This window comes from Empidonax traillii, unplaced genomic scaffold (genome assembly GCF_003031625.1).
Source record: "Empidonax traillii isolate 1590-97213 ecotype Southwest subspecies unplaced genomic scaffold, ASM303162v1 scaffold713:size524338, whole genome shotgun sequence".
In the NCBI taxonomy this organism is placed as follows: Eukaryota; Metazoa; Chordata; class Aves; order Passeriformes; family Tyrannidae; genus Empidonax; species Empidonax traillii.
In genome coordinates, this window is record NW_020955906.1 from 97,356 (window position 1) to 116,326 (window position 18,971).

General features: G+C 39.6%; 1 protein-coding gene across 3 annotated transcripts in view; it reads right to left on the reverse strand.

Annotated features, from left to right (window-relative positions):
* Positions 1-16,671, reverse strand: part of WWP1 (WW domain containing E3 ubiquitin protein ligase 1) — a 62,889-nt gene extending 46,218 nt beyond the window's left edge. Inside the window, exon 1 of one of the 3 annotated variants that reach the window (XM_027900135.1) lies at positions 16,595-16,671. The gene's annotated coding sequence lies outside the window, so the exon portion shown is untranslated. Of the gene's footprint in view, positions 1-15,703; positions 16,032-16,594 lie in introns of those variants that run through there. The other 2 variants (XM_027900136.1, XM_027900134.1) reach the window with 2 other exon arrangements.
* Positions 16,672-18,971: the final 2,300 nt, after the last annotated feature.

An 18,971-nucleotide genomic window follows, 5' to 3' on the forward strand; every position in this document is an offset into this window, starting at 1 on the left:
ATCCTATCACACAAAACAGTTAAAATATAGTGACAATGTGAAATATGCAGAAACAAGCAATTACTCAGAATGGCTTTTCAGTTTAACTACAAATGAGGAGATCTGCAAATCAGGAAAGTATCAATAGAGTATTTATTCAAAAAGCATGGAGTACCCCTACAACTACCTGAAGAAAGTCAAGTATGTGGCCTCTGATTTTTCTATTTCTAGTTTTGCCATCACTTAATAACATCCATTTTTGGTTTTATCCTGTGCTTTAATTCATTGATGTAAAAAGGCCAATTGTTGCAATGCTGCTGCAGTTTTGGACAAGTCAACAGTGATTGCAGGAGGCTGTAGGGGTCAGAATATCTCTTCTGATCTTCTGAGGCGTAGCAAGGAGAGATTTTCTTGGGAAACTCTGCCATGGTGGAACATGCAGTACAGGGTGACAAAGTAACTGTGCGTGAGCATCTTTCAGGAAAAGGCAACTGTTCTGCTGTGTTGGGGAGCTCAGGAAATCATTCACACTCCTGGTCCTACCTCCAGGACCTCTTTTTCTACTGAAGGAACAAGGCTGGGGCAGGGGGAAGAGAGTCATGACACTGATGAAAATCAAAGAGTATAAGGTTGTAAGCAAGTTTTTTGATGCCGAAATAAGAATAAAGGAAAGAAAAGAAATGGAAAAAAAAACACAAACAAACATAGATGCAGGTAAATTTCTTAACTGATTTGTTTTAATTCAGATATCCCAAATCAAGAAGTTTTATTCAATGCAATAATGGAAAGTCTATCTCACTATAAAAATGGCGATGCTTTTGTTAGAGGGAATTAAATATATATCTAATTAACTGGGGCTTTAAAACAAAACAAAACAAAACAACAAAATGTATTCCTTCCAGAGAGAACCAGAAACTATATCATTAAAAAGAAATCAAGAGTATCTTTCTTTGCCATTGGGAAAGTTTCATCTCAGTAACGGGATACACATAATAAAGACCAGGTCTGTTTCAGATCTGGAGAAGTGTCTGTGGACCCAGAAACATACTGGTCTTTATTAAATTGAGCAAGATAGTAAAGAGTCATTTCTACAACTTGTCTTTCCTACTGGAACACTAAAAATTAAAGAAAAAATAAATTAGGACTTCCTAAATGAATGGTTTTGATCAACAAAAGCTAAAATTACAGTAATATTTACACATAGTCAAATAAAGAACTTAAAAGTTTTATTTCCCTGAATGCCACAAACCTGCTTGCTACTTTAAGAAGCAATGGAAAGACAATGCTTTTCAGTAAGAGATATTTCCCACAAACCCCAGTATGGCCATCTGAGGACCACTGAACTTTCTGCTTTATGTTGAGGACAAAATTAATTGATTCGTCTTTGTGAAAATTTCACCTGCTCTCTTTCATTTCAGATGTCCTCTTCCTTTTTAAGATCTACTACTACAGGTCAATTCAAAATGTCTGCAGTTCCATTCTCTTTTGAACAAATACAGGAATATATTTTGTTTTAGGTGTGATGAAATAGTGATACAGACAAGAGATATCATGCAGGCCAAGGTATCAGCCAAAAAAGCTATATTCACGTACATCTTCATATTTAATCAAAATATTTGTTGGTTTGATTCCTTTTAATAGAATGCCAGAATTTAAAATACTCTAAAGGTGGCAAAATGGTACTATGACATGCTTCAGCCACTCAGAATTCCTTCAGGTATGAACTGTTACACTCACTCTTAAGGAACCAAATTGTTTGAAAATAAGAACAAACTTTAAGAAAAGGAAAACACTATCTAGTTATACTACTGTTTTAATTATTTCACATTACCAATCCTTCTTACTGGCAAGGGCTTTAAAAGAGTTATATTTAATTGTAAATTAATATACTGTAACAGTTAAGCAGGCAGTAAGTCCCACCTTAAATTACTAATAGTAATTCTTTTTTTTTCATGTCAAATAAAAACCTTGACATTTCTTAGTTAATTGAAATTAAGGAAATTAATAGAACAAGAACTACAGAGTAATGAAGCACCATTAAGCAGCAGGCATTTTTTTGTCTCTCTTATGCATATACAGAAAAAATAGTCCAGTGGCAAAACCCAGTAAGCAGCGCTCCAATGTGTGACTCCTGCCAGACATATGCAAGAAAGGCAAAGTCCAAGCTATAGAAACAGTTCTAACCTTTGTTTTCTAATCTGGATCCTTTACACTGAAGGCCTTGGATTCTTTCAATTAAACTTAATAGACCTGTTTATATGACATTGAAATGTTAGGTTTTTTCACAGACTAAACCAAGTTCTGTGTCTTCTGGTATTAGTGTTTGCTCCAACACAAGCAGCGGATTCCTAATCAGACTTTTTTATGTGCACGAATTCAAACTTATCTCTTTTTTTAATCCCTTGCTTTTTGTTGTTTTCACCTTTACCACCTTTAAATTTCAGTCCTATGTATATTTTTCTCTTTGCATTTTATACTTGTATATTTTAACTATCCACCACAGAAGTACACATGAAAGCCATATGCTACAAAATAAAAAATATTTAAGATTGGAACCATGTAAAATGCAAGTTTGCCATCAGGTTTTCTAAATATGTCTTAAAAATATGCATCATGAAATTAAAGAATCTGCAACATTACAAATCCTAACTTCTGTGACATTATGCTCAATAAATGAAAGATTATTAACTTTAAGAATCCCAGTGAAAACAACTTAAGAAACAGTCCTGTGCTCAAACTTAAGGCAAAAGATGGCACAAAATGTATTCAGAACCATAAAGGATAGAGTAAGTTTAATAATTAGCCAGGAAATTTGTAAGATGCAGTGAGTAGTACTGAACTGTCTCCATATCTGTGAAGTATCTTTTGTGAAAGTATTATAAACAGTAGTTTAAGTCACTGTTTAATAGCTTAGAAAATATGAGAAGTGGAAATCTGTTTTTCACTGATCATTGAAAATAATACTGCTAAGAGGACTGATTTTACTTCTCATCACACAAGGAAAACACAGAGTGGCAGTAGTTTTAGGACAGGATTGCAGTAAAGACCATCATCTGCTGAGTAACAAATCATTTTCTGTGGTACCCACTGCTAAACTTGAGTCAGACAAATACTGATGGACTGAAATGCAGGTCTCCACTTAAAAAAATTCTGGGATAGTTTATTAAAATCAAAAACTAACAACTTGAAACTATTTAACAGAATAGTTAGCTACTTATCAAGGTTATAAGATTCCTCCAGATCCCTTTAGTACTTACTTTTTACTAATAGTTTCTTCAATTCCTTAGTTATTGATGAGTTTAAAAAAATACACATATGTTAAAAAAAAAACCATAAAACCAATTGAATTCCATCTGACTCATAAATATTACACACAGAAACAAGAAGATCTGTAAAACTTCAAAAGACAGTAATATGAACTGTTCAAAACAGTTATAACTGTAGGACACATCTATGCTAATAATGAATATTGGGAACTTCCTTTTGAGTCAAAGGAGAGGTGCTCCAGTGCCTTAATCACCCTGATGGCCCTTCATTAAACTCTATCCATCGTGTCCATGTCTGTTTTGCACAGAGATCTGGGTGTGGCCCCACTAGTGCTGAATAAAAGGGAAGGATCACCTTCCTAAACGTGATGGCGATTCCTTGTGTAGTGCAGCCCAGGACACCATTTGCCATCATTGTCCCCATGGGCACATTGCTGCACCGTGTTCAACTTCATGCCCGTCAGGACTCCCAGATCATTTTCTGTCAGCAGAATGTTTTGCTTCTTCTTCTTGTTTAAACTCAAAAGTACTACCGAGATCATCTTCAACTGACAGTGTCTCAGGAATAGCTTGCAAGCATTACCTTTCTTGTTCCACCCCTTCCTCCTAAAAAACCCCAGAATTACTTGAGGCTGAGAGAACTGGAAAAGGACCCAAAATGGTTAATTACTACTCCAACTAAACAAAGGAGAAGAAAGCTATGAGAATATCCTCATACTTTATGTTTTTATCAACACACTTCTGAGAGTGAATCTTCAGATCAGTCAAAACAGTCAGGGATATAGAAGCATTTAATTTCCCATCTTTTCCCATAGCACGTACTGGTGGGTATAGATACAGTAGAGGCTTCCTTAGGATCTGCTCTGACATTAGCAGAATTTCAGCTTAAGCACTCTTCTCCTGCCTCACATCACAACCATCACAAAGGTTTATAAGGCCCTGACAATAATGCAAGGTATTAGCTCTTCCAGACAGTTAAGTAACAGTTCCTCCAGAGATACTTCAACATCCCTGATACATCGCAAATATTTTGTTACTAAGTTCCAAGGTGCCAACACTATAGCAGACCTACAGAGAAATGAACTGGAAAGCAAACTGTTACTCTTAAATCACAAAACATCCTGAGGTGGAAGACACCCATGAGGATCACCTCATCCAATTCCTGACTCCAGGACTACTTAAAAACTAAACAATGTGTCTGAACATTGAACTGGAAGCATTGGTCAGTTCCGAGCGTTGTGATATCATTGGTATTCGTGAGACTTGGTGGAATGAATCCCACAGCTGGAGTGCCAGGATGAAAGGCTACAGGCTGTTCAGAAGGAATAGGTAGGGCAGGCAAGGTGGAAGATATAATCACTGATGAATTATTCTCTAGACGATTAGGGGAAACTCCCAGATTTGTAGTCCTTGTCCTTATGAGATAAGGAGTTGGGAGCACTACAACACCGTGATGATGAGCAAGTCTTGGAAATTCTTGCAGTCTGTAGGAGATAACTTCTTGTCACAAGTACTCAGTGATCCAACTAGGAAAGATGTCCTCCTGGACTGGTTATTTGTGAATAGAGAAGGACTCACAAGGAATGTGACGCTGAGTGGCTGTCTTGGCTGCAGTGATCATGAAATAGTCCTTTTTAACTTTATATCCTTCTACGATAAGGCCTCCCACCTCATCAGTGACAGGAAGGCAGCAAATGTAGTTCTCTGGATTTCAGCAAGGCTTTTCATGCTCTCCCTAATAGCATTCTTCTGGACAAAGTGTCCAACTGTGGAATGAGGTTCATGATACGCTGGGTGAAGGGCAGAGCTCAAAGACAAAGGGTTGTATTGAATGGGACTACATGCGGCTGGTGACCTGTCTGAGTGGTGTTCCTCAAAGCTCAATCCCAGGGCAGTCCTGTTCATCATTTTTATCAATGATCTGGATGCTGGAGTTGAATGCACCATTAGCAAGTTTGCTGACTGGAAATTGGGGAGGGAGATGCTAATTTCTTCTCAGGGTATGCAGTGATAGGACATGCAGGAATGGTTCAGCATTGCATCAGGGGAGGTTCATTAAGATATTAGGAAGTACTTCTTTACTGAGAAGGTGGTCAAACACTGAAACAGGTTTCCTAGAGAGGTGGTTGATGCCCCAACCCTTTCAGTGTTTAAGAAGCATCTGGAAAATGTCCTTAAAAACATGCTTTAACTTGAGGTCAGCCCTGAACTGCTCAGGCAGTTGGACAAAATGATCATTTTAAGTCCCTTCCAATTGAAATGTATTACACTATTCTGTTCTTGCAGACTGATAGCCTGAGGCCATGACCACTTCCTTAGGGAGCTTGTTCCAGGGCTTGGCCATCCTTTTGAGGTCCTTTCCAACATAAACCATTCTATGATTCAGTGAAAAACTTCCTTATTAACCAACCTCACCTTCTATACTGGACACCAGAAGAAAATCAGCACCTCTGTACCTGCTCACCCTCATGAGGAAGTTGTAGACAGCAAAGAAGTCACGTCTCGGTCTCCTTTAAGTTGAACAAAGCAAATACCCTCAGCTGCTCCTCATAAGTCATGCCCTCTATTCCTCCTTCCAACAAATTCTAATACTCTTCACACTAGGTCTGATATAAACATTTCCATATTTATCTTTCTTAAGCCAATCTATATGCATTTCCCATTCCTCCACCTCAGGAAATAAATCTTTGTCTGCTCATACTGATATGGAAAACAAGCTGCATACAAAACTATTTCATTTTCTGTATTTTTCAATCACATTCACTGACCATTGCTACAAATGCCCCAGTATTGATCCATGCATTATCTACAACAAATTGCTATTCTCATAGTAGGGTCTAAGAAAAAATATAGTACCGTTACAGAGGTTTCCAAAGAAATGTATTTCAAGGTGTTATGCAAGAGGTCCAAACAAATGACAGACTATGATTGCACTGCACACATCTGCCTGTTCTGTTCTGCCTTATACTTGGACTAGCAAGTCCCTTTTTAGCTTTTTTTTCCCAAGTAAACATCACATGCATGACTCATACTGTCCACCTGCCTCTTACCCCTCTTCCTTTCATCTCCATTCCTCTAAGTGAATTTGTTCACCATAAGACTCAGTTAAACTGAGAAGTAATATCCTCTGATACACTAAGTTCCCATGAGTTTCACAAAACTCAGTAGTGCAGCAAAGGAAAGAGACACAATTTCATACGCTTGCTGAGCAAAGGGCTGCATCATGAGCTCAGGCTATCTAAGCTGCCTCACTCAAAGGCTACACAATCACCACAGACCACTCTGAATCAGTCTGAGCTGGAGTGGTGCAGAGTCACTTTTTTACTACAAGTAAGAAAGGTCTAGAACAGCAGATGAAGAAGAAAATTGTAATCGTAAGAAAAATCTGTATGGAGCCTAGTTCCACTGCTCACAGAGTAACTTACTGCAAAATATTTAGGGTACGCTTTTCTTGTGAATCTTAATCACAGTGATGATCCTAGGTCCTACCACAATATCAAATAATGAAAAATATCCTAATGCCTCCTTCGTGTATTACAGATAAGATCACACACACAGTGTGTGAAACAAATGGTATAAACAATTCTGGAGCAGAACAATGGTAGTCAAAGGCCAGCAGTTCAACATACATGTCAAGATATCAGGGAAGAATATTTTCTCCTTAATTCTAATATCTAGCTGAATAATCCTCATATCTGCAGGAATATATTATATGCTAGTTACATGAGTCTTCAGCCTCACTGAGTTGTCTTCTGTTACAGATAATCCTAATGCTTGGTATGAATTACTGTTCATCAGACTTGCATCATGAGAAACGTAAAGTAAATGTATTAAGATAGATTGTTATAATATGGGCAGATTTTAGTGTATCTACAGCGCAAAAATGAGAAAGTTTTTCCCTAGTTACATATTGTAGCTCCATATTAAATTCAGCTCTATAGGTAACATATTATAACAAAATGGAAAATGGAGAAGTGTGAGCTTCAGAGCAGGCAGACAGCCTGAGCACATACCAAGAGTGCTCAGATAGCTTATAAAATCCACTCACAGGAATTCGTGCTGTCACCACCACCTTATTAGTTACCACAGCCTCGACTAGTGTGAGCACATCTCTACTGCAGCCACAGCAAAATTAGCAAACATAAAACAACTAAGATGTTAACCAAGAGTGCTGCTGTTAGTTTTACAGCACTCATCCCCCTTGTTTTTATGGGAATATGAAGAAACCATCACTAAGGAATACCATTAATGGGAAATACATTAATCCTGCCCTTCAAAATAGTCTCCCAGCCTCCCCATTGTTTTGGTAAGTCAGTAAGAGACAGCAATTCAAAGAGGGGAAGAGAAACCTACTCAGTTATGAGATAAAGTGGAAGAAAGGGTCTTTGCACACTTTTTGTCAGCAAGACATTTGATGTGATCCACCTCTCACCAGTAACTTTATCTCAAAAAATAGCTCAAAGAGGTGTAAGTAGAATTCACTGCATGTTCTCACTCTGTTTTCTCTGAATATCTGATTTTTTAAAAGTGCTATGCAAGGCTCTTTCCAGTTGTCAATCTCAGCAGTGTTAAAACACTAAAACATGTCTGTCCTACTTCCAATCACAGACTGCACTAATCTTACCAATTACTACCTGAGAGCACTCACCCAAGCATTGTCACTTATTTTTTCAAAAATAGCCCTTCAGTCTCTACAGTGCTAGGAAATTCAGCTTGATCCTTCCTAAGGCTCCAGTGGTTAAATGATCCTCCTTTCTTAAAACAGAGTTGCTGGCTTGTGCTAATTATTTTCCAATGCAATTCTAATCTGAGTTTATCTGATTCCAAAATTAACTATATAAAAATGACAAGTTGAGAACATGAACATTAATAAAACACAAGTCTTACCAGAAGGATCCAAAGCTTGATTTCTCAAGGGCCAATATTGGACCAAAGTAATACATTGCATATTAAGTTTAACACAACATTATAAAAGAAGCAGTGGGTTATAAGAAAACATAATCTCACAAGGGTCAGTATCCTTTCTAGTGAAAAGCTTAAGTCTAAGCTATATAATTTAAAATTATTAACAATTTATTCTTGATAGCAACACTGACTAGAAACCAGGTGAACACAAAAAGTGCACAGAAAAGACCATCCAATTCCCCACTGAAGGATGTTAGTTTTCAAAATTATTCCCTTATTCATGTTGATTTTGAGGGTAGATATTAGAGACAGAGGAAAGACAAGCAAGGGAAAAGCACTTCCTTGGCCTTTACCCACAAAACATACACTTGCATGATATGGTCAACATACAGGTCTTACAGCCTGAAGAGCATTAAAAACCCTTAGTCATTCTCTAAGTCTTCTTCTATATGAATCTGTCATCCTTGCTGTCCTTTCTGTACCTTCTCCAGTTATACTCTACGGCTTTGGAGACAGGGTAGAATATGGAAAAGATTAAGAAATGCACAAAGCATTCACTCAAGCTAGGAATGCACTGTGGATATAGACAGTGGCATGATGATGTTGCCTGTTTTATTCTTTATTCTATTTCTGCATCTTCTGCATCAACTTTTGAAACCACCACTTTTTAAGCTGTGAGGTGTCAATAAACATCTGGAAAAATGTTCTTACTTCCCCTCTGTTAACAGGGAGAGATTGGAATACAAAATTTTCAAATATGCAGGAAAATAAGCCAAAAAGTATATGTCTTGGCTAATACAGATTTATTCAATCTAATTTTAATTTCTTATGGTTTTAAAAGTTTTGAGACTCAAGCAACCAGCATAACAGATTTATACAGAGCAGACAAGAACAGCAACCGTCTCTGAAAGCAAGCTGTCCCTCACAGTTATATTACAAAATATATATATGTGTATATATATATAATCATTTAAGAAAAAACTAACAAAGAAAGGGGCAGTCCAGAATAACTTGCACATAAAAAGTATTTAAAAATGCACTTAAGTTTATGCTCTGAAGTACAATCTGTATGATCTTTTTTATTAATATCCCTACTACTTAGCAACGGATTTTCTCCTTGTCTGTATAACAATCTTTTCTTTCTTTTGAATCATATATCAGCCAATCTCAATTGAATTGTGTAATAATTACTCCTTGATAGACTACTTTCCTCAATTTTTCAAAGTGTGCTCTAACATTTCCTTGCTTAGTTGTACGACACAGAGTTAAAAGCATAGGCTCAACTTCACTCCTATTCAAGGTTCTGTGGGCCTCCACTAAAGGCTTCTCCTCCTTCACTTTTTCTTAATGTAAAAATTAACAATATTTTTCATTTTGCACAGGAGCAGTACTATTGAGTTTTCTCCTCAATTAGTTATTTTTTCCTAACCAAAAATTGAATACAAACAATAGAGAAACCAAACAGTCCAAAGAGCTGAAGCTAGGAGATCCCCAGAACCATTTGCCATAAAATAGTAACATTTTCAAATACGCTTGTGTAAGTAATGTAAAAAAATTACACAAGCTAGTATATGTTATATTCTGAACACATTCCAATATTCAGTTTTTTATTCCATTTCTGATGGGACATTTTCAGAATACAATTCATAACTATTTACACCTCATTTTTAAGAATGGTTGTAGCTACTCCTTCCAACACACATTGTCTCCTATGTTAACACAAAAAATGTACCTACCACCAAATATTAAACTACCCACTGTTATTTCCCTCCGAAAGTTCAGCTTCCATTACTCAGTAAATAATTTCACTACCTACAGCTTTTGCCAGATCATTAGCAGCAGACTTTTTGTCACATTACAAATCAAGATTCCAACTAGTTTTCTTCTGCATAGCTGTTCCTTTAACAATGCGGTTTAACTCACCATCCCATGACAACACATTTTGCCAACAACCTCTCACAAGACATTCAACCATGGATTTATTTTATTTTAAAGTAACACACAGACATCAGTCTTCCATCAGATTTTTAATACTAACTGAACTTTTCGTGTCCTTATAACTGACATACACAAGTCAAAATATACTTCTTTTTTTCCTTTCTTTTTTTTTTTTTTTAAAGCCCAAAATCTTTCCAGCTACTACAGTAAGACAGTGATCATTTTTAAAAAAGATAACAGTGCAAGAAGATAGCTGGAAGTGGAAATAAATTATGCCAAGAATGGAGGAATAAAGGGAACTGAAATTTAAGAAAAAGCAGCTGCCACGCTTCTAACCCAAGGGGAAAAGGGAAGTTTGGCAATGCTATTACTCTTCATCTTCCATTAAGCTTTCCTCGTATATATTTTATTTTGCTTTTAGATTGTTACAAACAGATACTCTTATGTCACTGTGGATGCTAGGAAATACAAGAAAGCTAATTTCAGTATACCAGTTAGTAAAAAGAAGGTCATCTTTTAAGACTAATGTATTATGATCTGTTCAGCAGTTTTAGTTCATCCTTACAAACAAAAAAAACCCAACCTGAATTTCTCAAGAACTAGCAGAGCACTGTGTTTCAAAACTGAAGATGTGTTATTTTTTTCAGTTCTAATGCCCAAAAATATTGTGCAATTTTACAGATTATCAACTTGATCTTTCCTTTTTTACTTTACCCTTCTGTAAAACTACAGCTCCTTTGATTAGATTTATACTGAGAAATCGCTGGCTACCTTGAAATGCACATACAACCCAAATTCTCTCATGTTTTTCACCCACTCATATGAGGAATAGATAAAACTTTTTTAGTTGCTTCTTTTTTTAAAGGCCTCTCCTGCTAATCTCCTGCTCCATTTAGAAGCTTATAGCAAAAAATCTGGGTTAGAAGCCCCAGTAACCAGAAATGTGCACAGAATATCCTCTGTATACTTCCGTCTATGCTCACAGTAGCACAGACGAGCTCTCCTCTGCCCACTTCAGGCTGCAAGGCAAAGATCCTCAAATGCATAAAACAGAATTATTTTGTTTATCTTCAAAATGTGACTTTCTCTTCTCATTGGTTTTTATATTGTTTTCTTCCATTTCCACAATGATTTTCTGCACAAAAAGTCTAAAATCCTAATGGAATAAAAGTACTTGGGAATAATTTTGTGCCATTTTAACTACTTGAGAAGGTCAGTTACTAACATGCATTTGTATTCCCAATGCCATTTACATATAAGACAAATCAAGAGACAGTCCTACCATGTTTTCATAAATAGATAATTATATTTGAAAAAAATTACTTCAAAGTGATTTGGGTCAATGAAAAATTTCATTTATTAGACATCAGTGGCTGAATTTCACTACAAAAAAAAGACTATTGGCTGTACTAGTTACATCACTCCAAGTTAACATCCTCATTGATGTTAAGAAGTCTTCAGGTTTTAAACTGGTTGTATTTAAGTATGCTCAGGCCCTAGCCTTTTAAAGCAGAACATAAGCATCTCTGACATATACAAAAAAAAAATGGTGATTAATAAAAGCCTAATAATTTAATCTGCTTTGTTAAATACATGCTTCACTCCAATTTTTATTGAAGACTTTATTTTAGTCAAAAGCCCTTACACAGTAACACAACCAGCACAGATAATTTCAGTTGATTTTTCAAAATCAGTAGAATTTATAGATGAAATCCAAAGCCATATTCTCATTTAACAGGATTTTGAAAATGCTTTTTTTTTGGCAATACTGAATTATCAAACTGTACATTATATTAAATTAAGAATTTACACAAACCTAAACATTGACTAAGGGAAGAGGGAATTTAAAAAAAATATTGTTTCTTTGCCATACATATGGTCCTAGAGCAATACAGTCATGTTAACCTGCAATGATTAATTTCTTCACATTATATGTGTAATAGTTACTAAGTCCTACATATAACAGAAACCTAAAGGTTTCTCTGAGATACCCTGCAATGCTAAGAAATTTAAAGTAAAAAATCTAGCACCCTGTAAATAATTCTGACATATTATAGCCACTCTGACAGGTGATCACTTCCCTGGAATCTCCAGTGTTCCTCTGTAAAGCAACACCACACTTGCGAAATGGAGCTAAACTTAAATGTGCCTCTGGTTAAACCAGCAGGTCCTCAAACACAGCAGATACATATCCCAGGTGGGAGGAATTAGAACTTTTCACTTACAGAAAGCAATTAAAAACAATAACTCCTTCTTACTCCCCCTTAAAAAGTATTGGAGTAAATTTTCACGAAAGCCATGCAATGTCACTGTTCTACAGGGGAAAAAAAATAAACAAGTGCACCACTCTAGGACCTGCTCTTTTCTATTAGCCTTTGGAATGCCTCTTCTAGACACTCCCAACTCCTTCTGATGGGAAAGAAGAGGTTTCTCTCTCCAGCCATGTTATGTTCCTTCAAGAAAACAGAGGTGAGACCTCTGATAGTTCCAATGGTCCTCACACTTTGTCACCACAGGAAAACATCAGCAGATTACGATAAATCTGAACGAACAAAGAGAAATTGGCTACTGATGCAGTGACAACAAACTTTTAAAGAAGGATCCAGATGTAAACAGCTCCTACCCTCTGCATTTGGACATAGACCAAAGCAATATGAAGGAATGTCACTAAGCATCGCTTAGCTCAGAATTCAAAGGAAGAGTTCAGCAGTTCTGGTTTAAAAGTTTCATAAGGACAGGATTTTGGTTAATACAACACTGGGAGCCTGCCCCAGTTTACACACTTTCATACAGAAAGGCACGTTGGAACAGCTTTTCAGATTTTGAGTTGCTATGAAATTGCAGGTGAATGTTACCCTGTGCAGAAGCAGGCAAGTGCAGTACTAACCTAGCTTAAAAGATACAACATTTTTATCAATAGCTTCACTCCTTCTCTTTGGCCTTTATGAAAAAAGAGTAACTTAAAAGAATCACTTAAGTACAGTTTGCAGCTAGCACTTCTTTTTGTTTATTACTCCATCCATTACCTCACCATGCCTATAACCCAATTTTAAAATGAACTTGGGCTTTTTTGTGGGGGGAGAGGATTTAGGTTTGGGGGGGGGGGTGTTAAGCTAACAAAGACTTTGTTCTAAGTGCATAAAGAGTAGTTATTTCCAATTAATAAACATGGCTCAGGCCATGATTTTTTGATTATGGCACCTTAGTTTTCAAATCTACTGTTTTAATGGCATAGGAATACTGAAGCATGAGGAAACTGAATGCAATACCAACTTCCTGTCACAGATCTTTATCCCTGATTCTTCTTTGTGTCCAAAACCCAGGAGAAATGTCTTTCCACACACATTCTTTTATGAGAAACAACAGGGAAGTGAGTAAAAATTCCAACTTATCAAAATTTCCAACTTCATATGGAAAGATAAGAAGGAAAAAAGAAAAGCAATAAAACCAGCAATCATTTCTCCTTCTTCCAAGGCTTTCACAGTCTCAGGAAAAGGGGTTGCCTCTGAACTCAATCAGTACTCCTGTGATTTAAGAAACACTTCAAGACAGGTGATCACTTAAACTCTATTGACAACACTTTAAAAAACCACACTGGCTGACTTAAAATGTTTTTTTTTTCACTGATGTTTAGCAACAAATGTAAACTACTTTTCCAACAAAAATAATCCATATTCCCTTTGTAATGAAATGTCCCATGCTGAGAGATTAAATCAGTCCCAGGTACCTAAAACTGCTCTTTGCAATTATAATGGTGAGTTTACGGGAATAGTTCTACAGTATCATTGGGGAAAGTCTACTGATAGTATTAAGTTGCTGAACCTAGAAGCACTTTAAAATACAGCTCAAAATACATATTGAAGAGGTAACAAAGGGATTCTAAACCCACAGTTTCACAAGCAACATCAACTGAAAGTATGTCTAGTTGCCCCATTTGAAAGTATCTTTGTCAAGAGTCCAGATAAATGGTGCTTTTGCAGCTCTAAAATTTTTCTCAGAATGATAAAAAACCCTTTAGATGTTTTCTCTATGCCAAATTTCTTTAATCTTTATTAGTACTAAAATCAACAAGAAACAATAATTCAGTTTATACCTGGATTAGCACAGATTCACATAAGGCAATTTACACAATTTAAAAAAAAATAAACAACGAGTCCAAGTTAGTAAAGCATTATCACAGACAATAATAATCAGTTTGTTTCTATACCACAAAGGGATTAAAACAGAATACCAGTTTTAAGGGGACTCATTAGTATAAAGGCCATACTGTCTTTCACATCTATGATCCTATATAACCCAGCTACCTGCAGTGGTGACTGCATCACCTAGTAAGCCGGTAAACTTGCATAACCTGAGTGTTTTCAATGCACAATATCCTGATGACTTATTATATGACACAGGTGCCCTGTGAAAATATGACTGAAATACGAATACCTCTTTTTACTGTTTCACCCAAACATCAAAGAGCTCCCATTAAAATGATGAGATGGTGTCAAGTCCTTTTCTTTCTTTGATATGTAGTTTAAACCTTTATAGATCTGGAAGCAGAGCTCCTACTTAAACTGGGATGAGAACTGGTATCGTTCCAAAAATAAGACAACTACAAATAAAATCAAGTAAATAAACAGTTGGACTGAGTTGTAACATTTTGCAACAATGTAAACAAAGATAAATGACACAAACAGGTCTTTTGAGGTCTTGAATTCACACAGTCTGCTCAGCCCAAACACACATCATGAGGGCCCAGAGAGACAAGCAGACACCTATAACCTGAGCGGTGCCCAAAACAACTTTGCACCCCGCCGTGCCCTCTGCCTCTGAGCCGAGGCACACTTTGGCACCGTGAGCAGTGACAGCAGTGCACTGGAGAGGGGAAACGGCTCTTCACCTCCTCCCTTCCCGGCTTCACCAAAGGAAGGTGAACTGAAACAATATCCTTCTCCTGTTTTCACCCCGCAGATAAGCCAGCGAGGGCCGGCCGTGGAACTGCCTCACTGACTCCCGGCCACTAAAGCCTCTCGCAATCCACTCAGCGTTGACACAGGTCAGGACTCAGCCCTCAGTCACCCTCGCAAAGGCCGTAGACAGGAATAAACAAGGTTATTCGCCTGATACCGGACACCGGCGACACTCCCCCTCTCTTTTCCCCCGCTCCACACCTCCACAGGCTCAACACAGCCCCGACCCTCCCTCCCATTGCCAGGTGCGGGCCCAGAGGCCCTGAGCCCTGTCCAGACTCGAGCCAGGGTGGGAGACGACAGGGAAACACAGCAATCCTCTGGGCACCATATGGGGCATCGGGAAGGGAGAAGCAACAGCCGCCGCCCCCGCCAGCAGAGCCGGAGGGGTGCGACGAGTTGAACTGCCGGAAAAGAGAGACCAAGACCTCAGTAGAGCTCCCTTCGCCATTTTAGCCCCCACGCCCATTCCCCTCCTCCCCGCCCCTCGGTGACAGGGGTAGCTCGCACCCGTCCAGCGCCCACCCCCCTGCCCTTGCCGCCCCCGCTCCCCCACGGCCGAACGGCGGCGAGGAGCGGCGAGAATGGCACCCGCGTTTCTCCCGGACCAGACCACAAGCCGAAGCGGCTGCGGCACAGCCGGTTTTGTTCTCTTACCGTGGCTCGCAGCCTCACAGCTGCTGCCGCCTCCTTCTCCTTCCTCCCACCTTTTTCTTCTTCTTCGTCGCCTCCTCCTCGCCGCCGCGGCGGCTCCTCACCCCTCCGCGCCGCGTTCCGCCGCCGCCGCCGCGCAGAATGATGCCATCTCACAGCGGCATCGGCGGCTCCTGCACAACAGCCCTCCTCCTGCCGCCGCCCCTCCTGGTGCTGCTTCTGCTGCTGCTGCTGCTCCCGCCGCTCCTGCTGTTCCTCTCGCCGCTCCTGCCGGGCGCCCCCGACGGCCGAGCAAGCCTCGTGCGCGCGCCCCGGGCACGGGCAGCAGGAACTTGTGGAGCTGGAGCTGGAGCCACCGCCGCCCGGGCGGGAGGGCCCAGTCGGCACCGAGCAGTGCGCAGCGGCGGTGGGAGGGAGGAGGCGATCCTGAACCGAGGCTCTTCAAAGGGGACAGGGCTTATTCCTAGCGCCTGCCCCGGGCTGAACCAAGTCGGGCGCCGCGGCGGGGAGAAGAACCGAGAGCGCGGAATCGAGCCCTGGGGAGGCGGGGTCGGGCTGCAGCGCCGGGGCGCCGTGCGCGGGGCAGAGCTGCTGGGGCAGGATAAGGAGGGTTCCCGATAGTCGCTGCCCCCTGAGAAGGCTGTTCTGCGGCGGCGGCGCCGAGAGCCAGCACACCCCGGTGCTGTGTGAGCGATAAAGGCGGGGGGTGTCTCCTCCACCCGCCTCCCGCCCTCCCTCCCCGGCCGCGCAGGCAGGGCGGGCTCCTGTGGGAGGCTCAGCCTGGAGGCTCAGCCGCTGCCGTGACAGGAGCCGCTGTCCGGCTGGCAGCGGGATCCCTCCGGCTGGTCCTCGTCCCCCGCCGCCCGACCTCTTCTCCCTCCCTGAGTAACTTACCCTTTCCCGTTCTCGGGCGGGCAGATGTAGGTGGCTGAGGGGCAGCTCTCGCAGCCCTCGACGGCGGCGCAGAGGCCGAGCGGCTACCCCGCTGCAGGGCGAGACACCGCCCGCCCCACGGCACCTCTGGCAGCCCGGGCACGGGGGCAGCTTTTCCCTCACAGGAAGCTGAGGCATTCCCTGCGGATTTGCAAACCTAGAAGTACTTATATGCACAAACATGTGAGACTGAAGCTATGCCTTACACTCAAGACTAGTGAACTTTGGCTTCGTACCGTACTACATAATGCTGTGTAGGCAGTGCTGGCGTGAAATTTCGGGCATAAATAAGGCCTTTGAGTGGTTGTCTCAGAAAGTCCAGCACCACTGTTAATTGAAAGGAACAAAAGCTTATAGTATGAGACCCTGGAGCAACTTCCAGCCAAGTCTGGTATTTTATTATTCATCAAAAACAACATGGGGGCCAGCAATCTGATTTGGGCATGTAAATTCTTTCAGGAAACAAAAGGAATGTTCCTATAAGTACCACTTTCGAATCTATTCATTCTTCATAGAAAATATATATGAAAACTACAAAATTTGGAAAAGAAAGAAATATTACATACAGTTCAACTTTTAAAAGTATCTTAGACTATTCTAGAAGAAAAAAAATACTAATCATCTCTTGACTGATAATAGTAGTACAAGTGCCTGAAAACTGTGATGGTTTGAATTTTTGCAGGCAGTAACTATAACAGAATATGTGAACTCACAAAATCCAACTTGGGAAGTAAAACTAGCCGTTTATAGTTAACAACCAAACTAATCCGATTTACAGAATTCAGGAAATACTGTTTTATGTACAACTAACGCTTACATTTAAAGAAAATTAGAGTCCCTCTTTTGTTCGGAGATTGTTCAAAATTAGCTACTTGCTTACTCCATGGGACTACTTTTACAATCTCTTGGGAGCACTTCGAGAGTCTGCCACTAAGCTCCATCTCTTCTGCCTGCTAGTTTTTCTGACATAAAGCAACCTAATTGAAATGGATGCAACGTTGCATTCCCAGCCACAAACGGTGGGTGAAGGTGTTAATGGCAATATTTCTATCTCTGGTCTTTGCATAAGATGGTAATTTCTCTACTGCTAGGCTTTGCTTGTTACTAATATCAGTAATCTGATACTGACACTTCACGAAAAGTATCATCATTATTTCTTAAAATGTGTAAAATTTCCAAGTGCTTCTTTCTTGCCTTATGAAGTATGAAAAGTGTGTAGTAACTTGAAACAATACTTTATACACAAGTTATGGTCTTCTCTGGTTGCCTTCTCCCTGTTTCAAAACAAATTTTGTCATATGTTTGTCTCACTTGGGAGAACAGTGAAATTCCAAGTATTCTTCCCTCTTAAAAGACATTTGATACACTAATAAATGCAAAATGTCACAAGTTTGGTTTTAAATGTCTTACAAAACCTCAAGATTTTTTAATTTTTCCAACTTCTTTTAGAGTAGTAGGTAATGGAAACATAGAATCATAGAACAGTTTGGATTGAAAAGGACCTTCGAGTTCATTCAGTTCCAAACACCCTTCTAGAGGAAGGGATACCTTCTACTAGACCAGGTTTTAATCAGAGCCCCATCCAACATGGCACTGAGCACTTGCAGGGGTGCAACTTCTCTGGGCAATCTGTTCTAGTGCCCCTCAGTAAAGAATTTCTTCCTATTATCTAATATAAATCTATCTTCCTTTAGTTTAAAGCCATTCCCCCTTGTCCTATCACTCCATGCCCTTGTAAAAAGTCCCGTTCTGGCTTTCTTGTAGGCCCTTTAGGCACTGGAAGGTGCTATAAGGTGTCACCTTCTCTTTTCCAGGCTGAACAATCTCAACTCTCTCAGCCTGTCTTCATAGGAGAGGTGCTCCAACCCTCTGATAGTATATAAATACATAATCGTTAAAGGTCATACCTTGAAAACTTGCTGAAAACATCTAAGTTATACTTAAGAGTTATACTTGTATACTCATATTTGAAAAAGTGCAAATACAGTTGTCTTCATTTTGTCTTGTTTTTCTTCTGTACTTTGGCCAGTAAAGATTACATATTATATATACAGTGCTGAAGTCTAGGAGGAATTAATGCAGGTTTGTTGTCCTCACTGCCTCAGAGCTTTGCTCTTTATAGGTGAAATAAAGAGGGTTTATTAACCCCTTAGTTGCCCTTTTAGAGGGTTGACCTCGGGGAAGGTTTTATAAGCCACTGAACTTACCAAAACAAATCAATCACCATTGAAACTTTGCAAAAGGCTCTGCACTGGGTCTATCCATAGATTTTGACAGATCTTTTCTGGCATGCTTGAACTATGTATATTTGATAAGCATGGATTTTAGGACTGGCTAT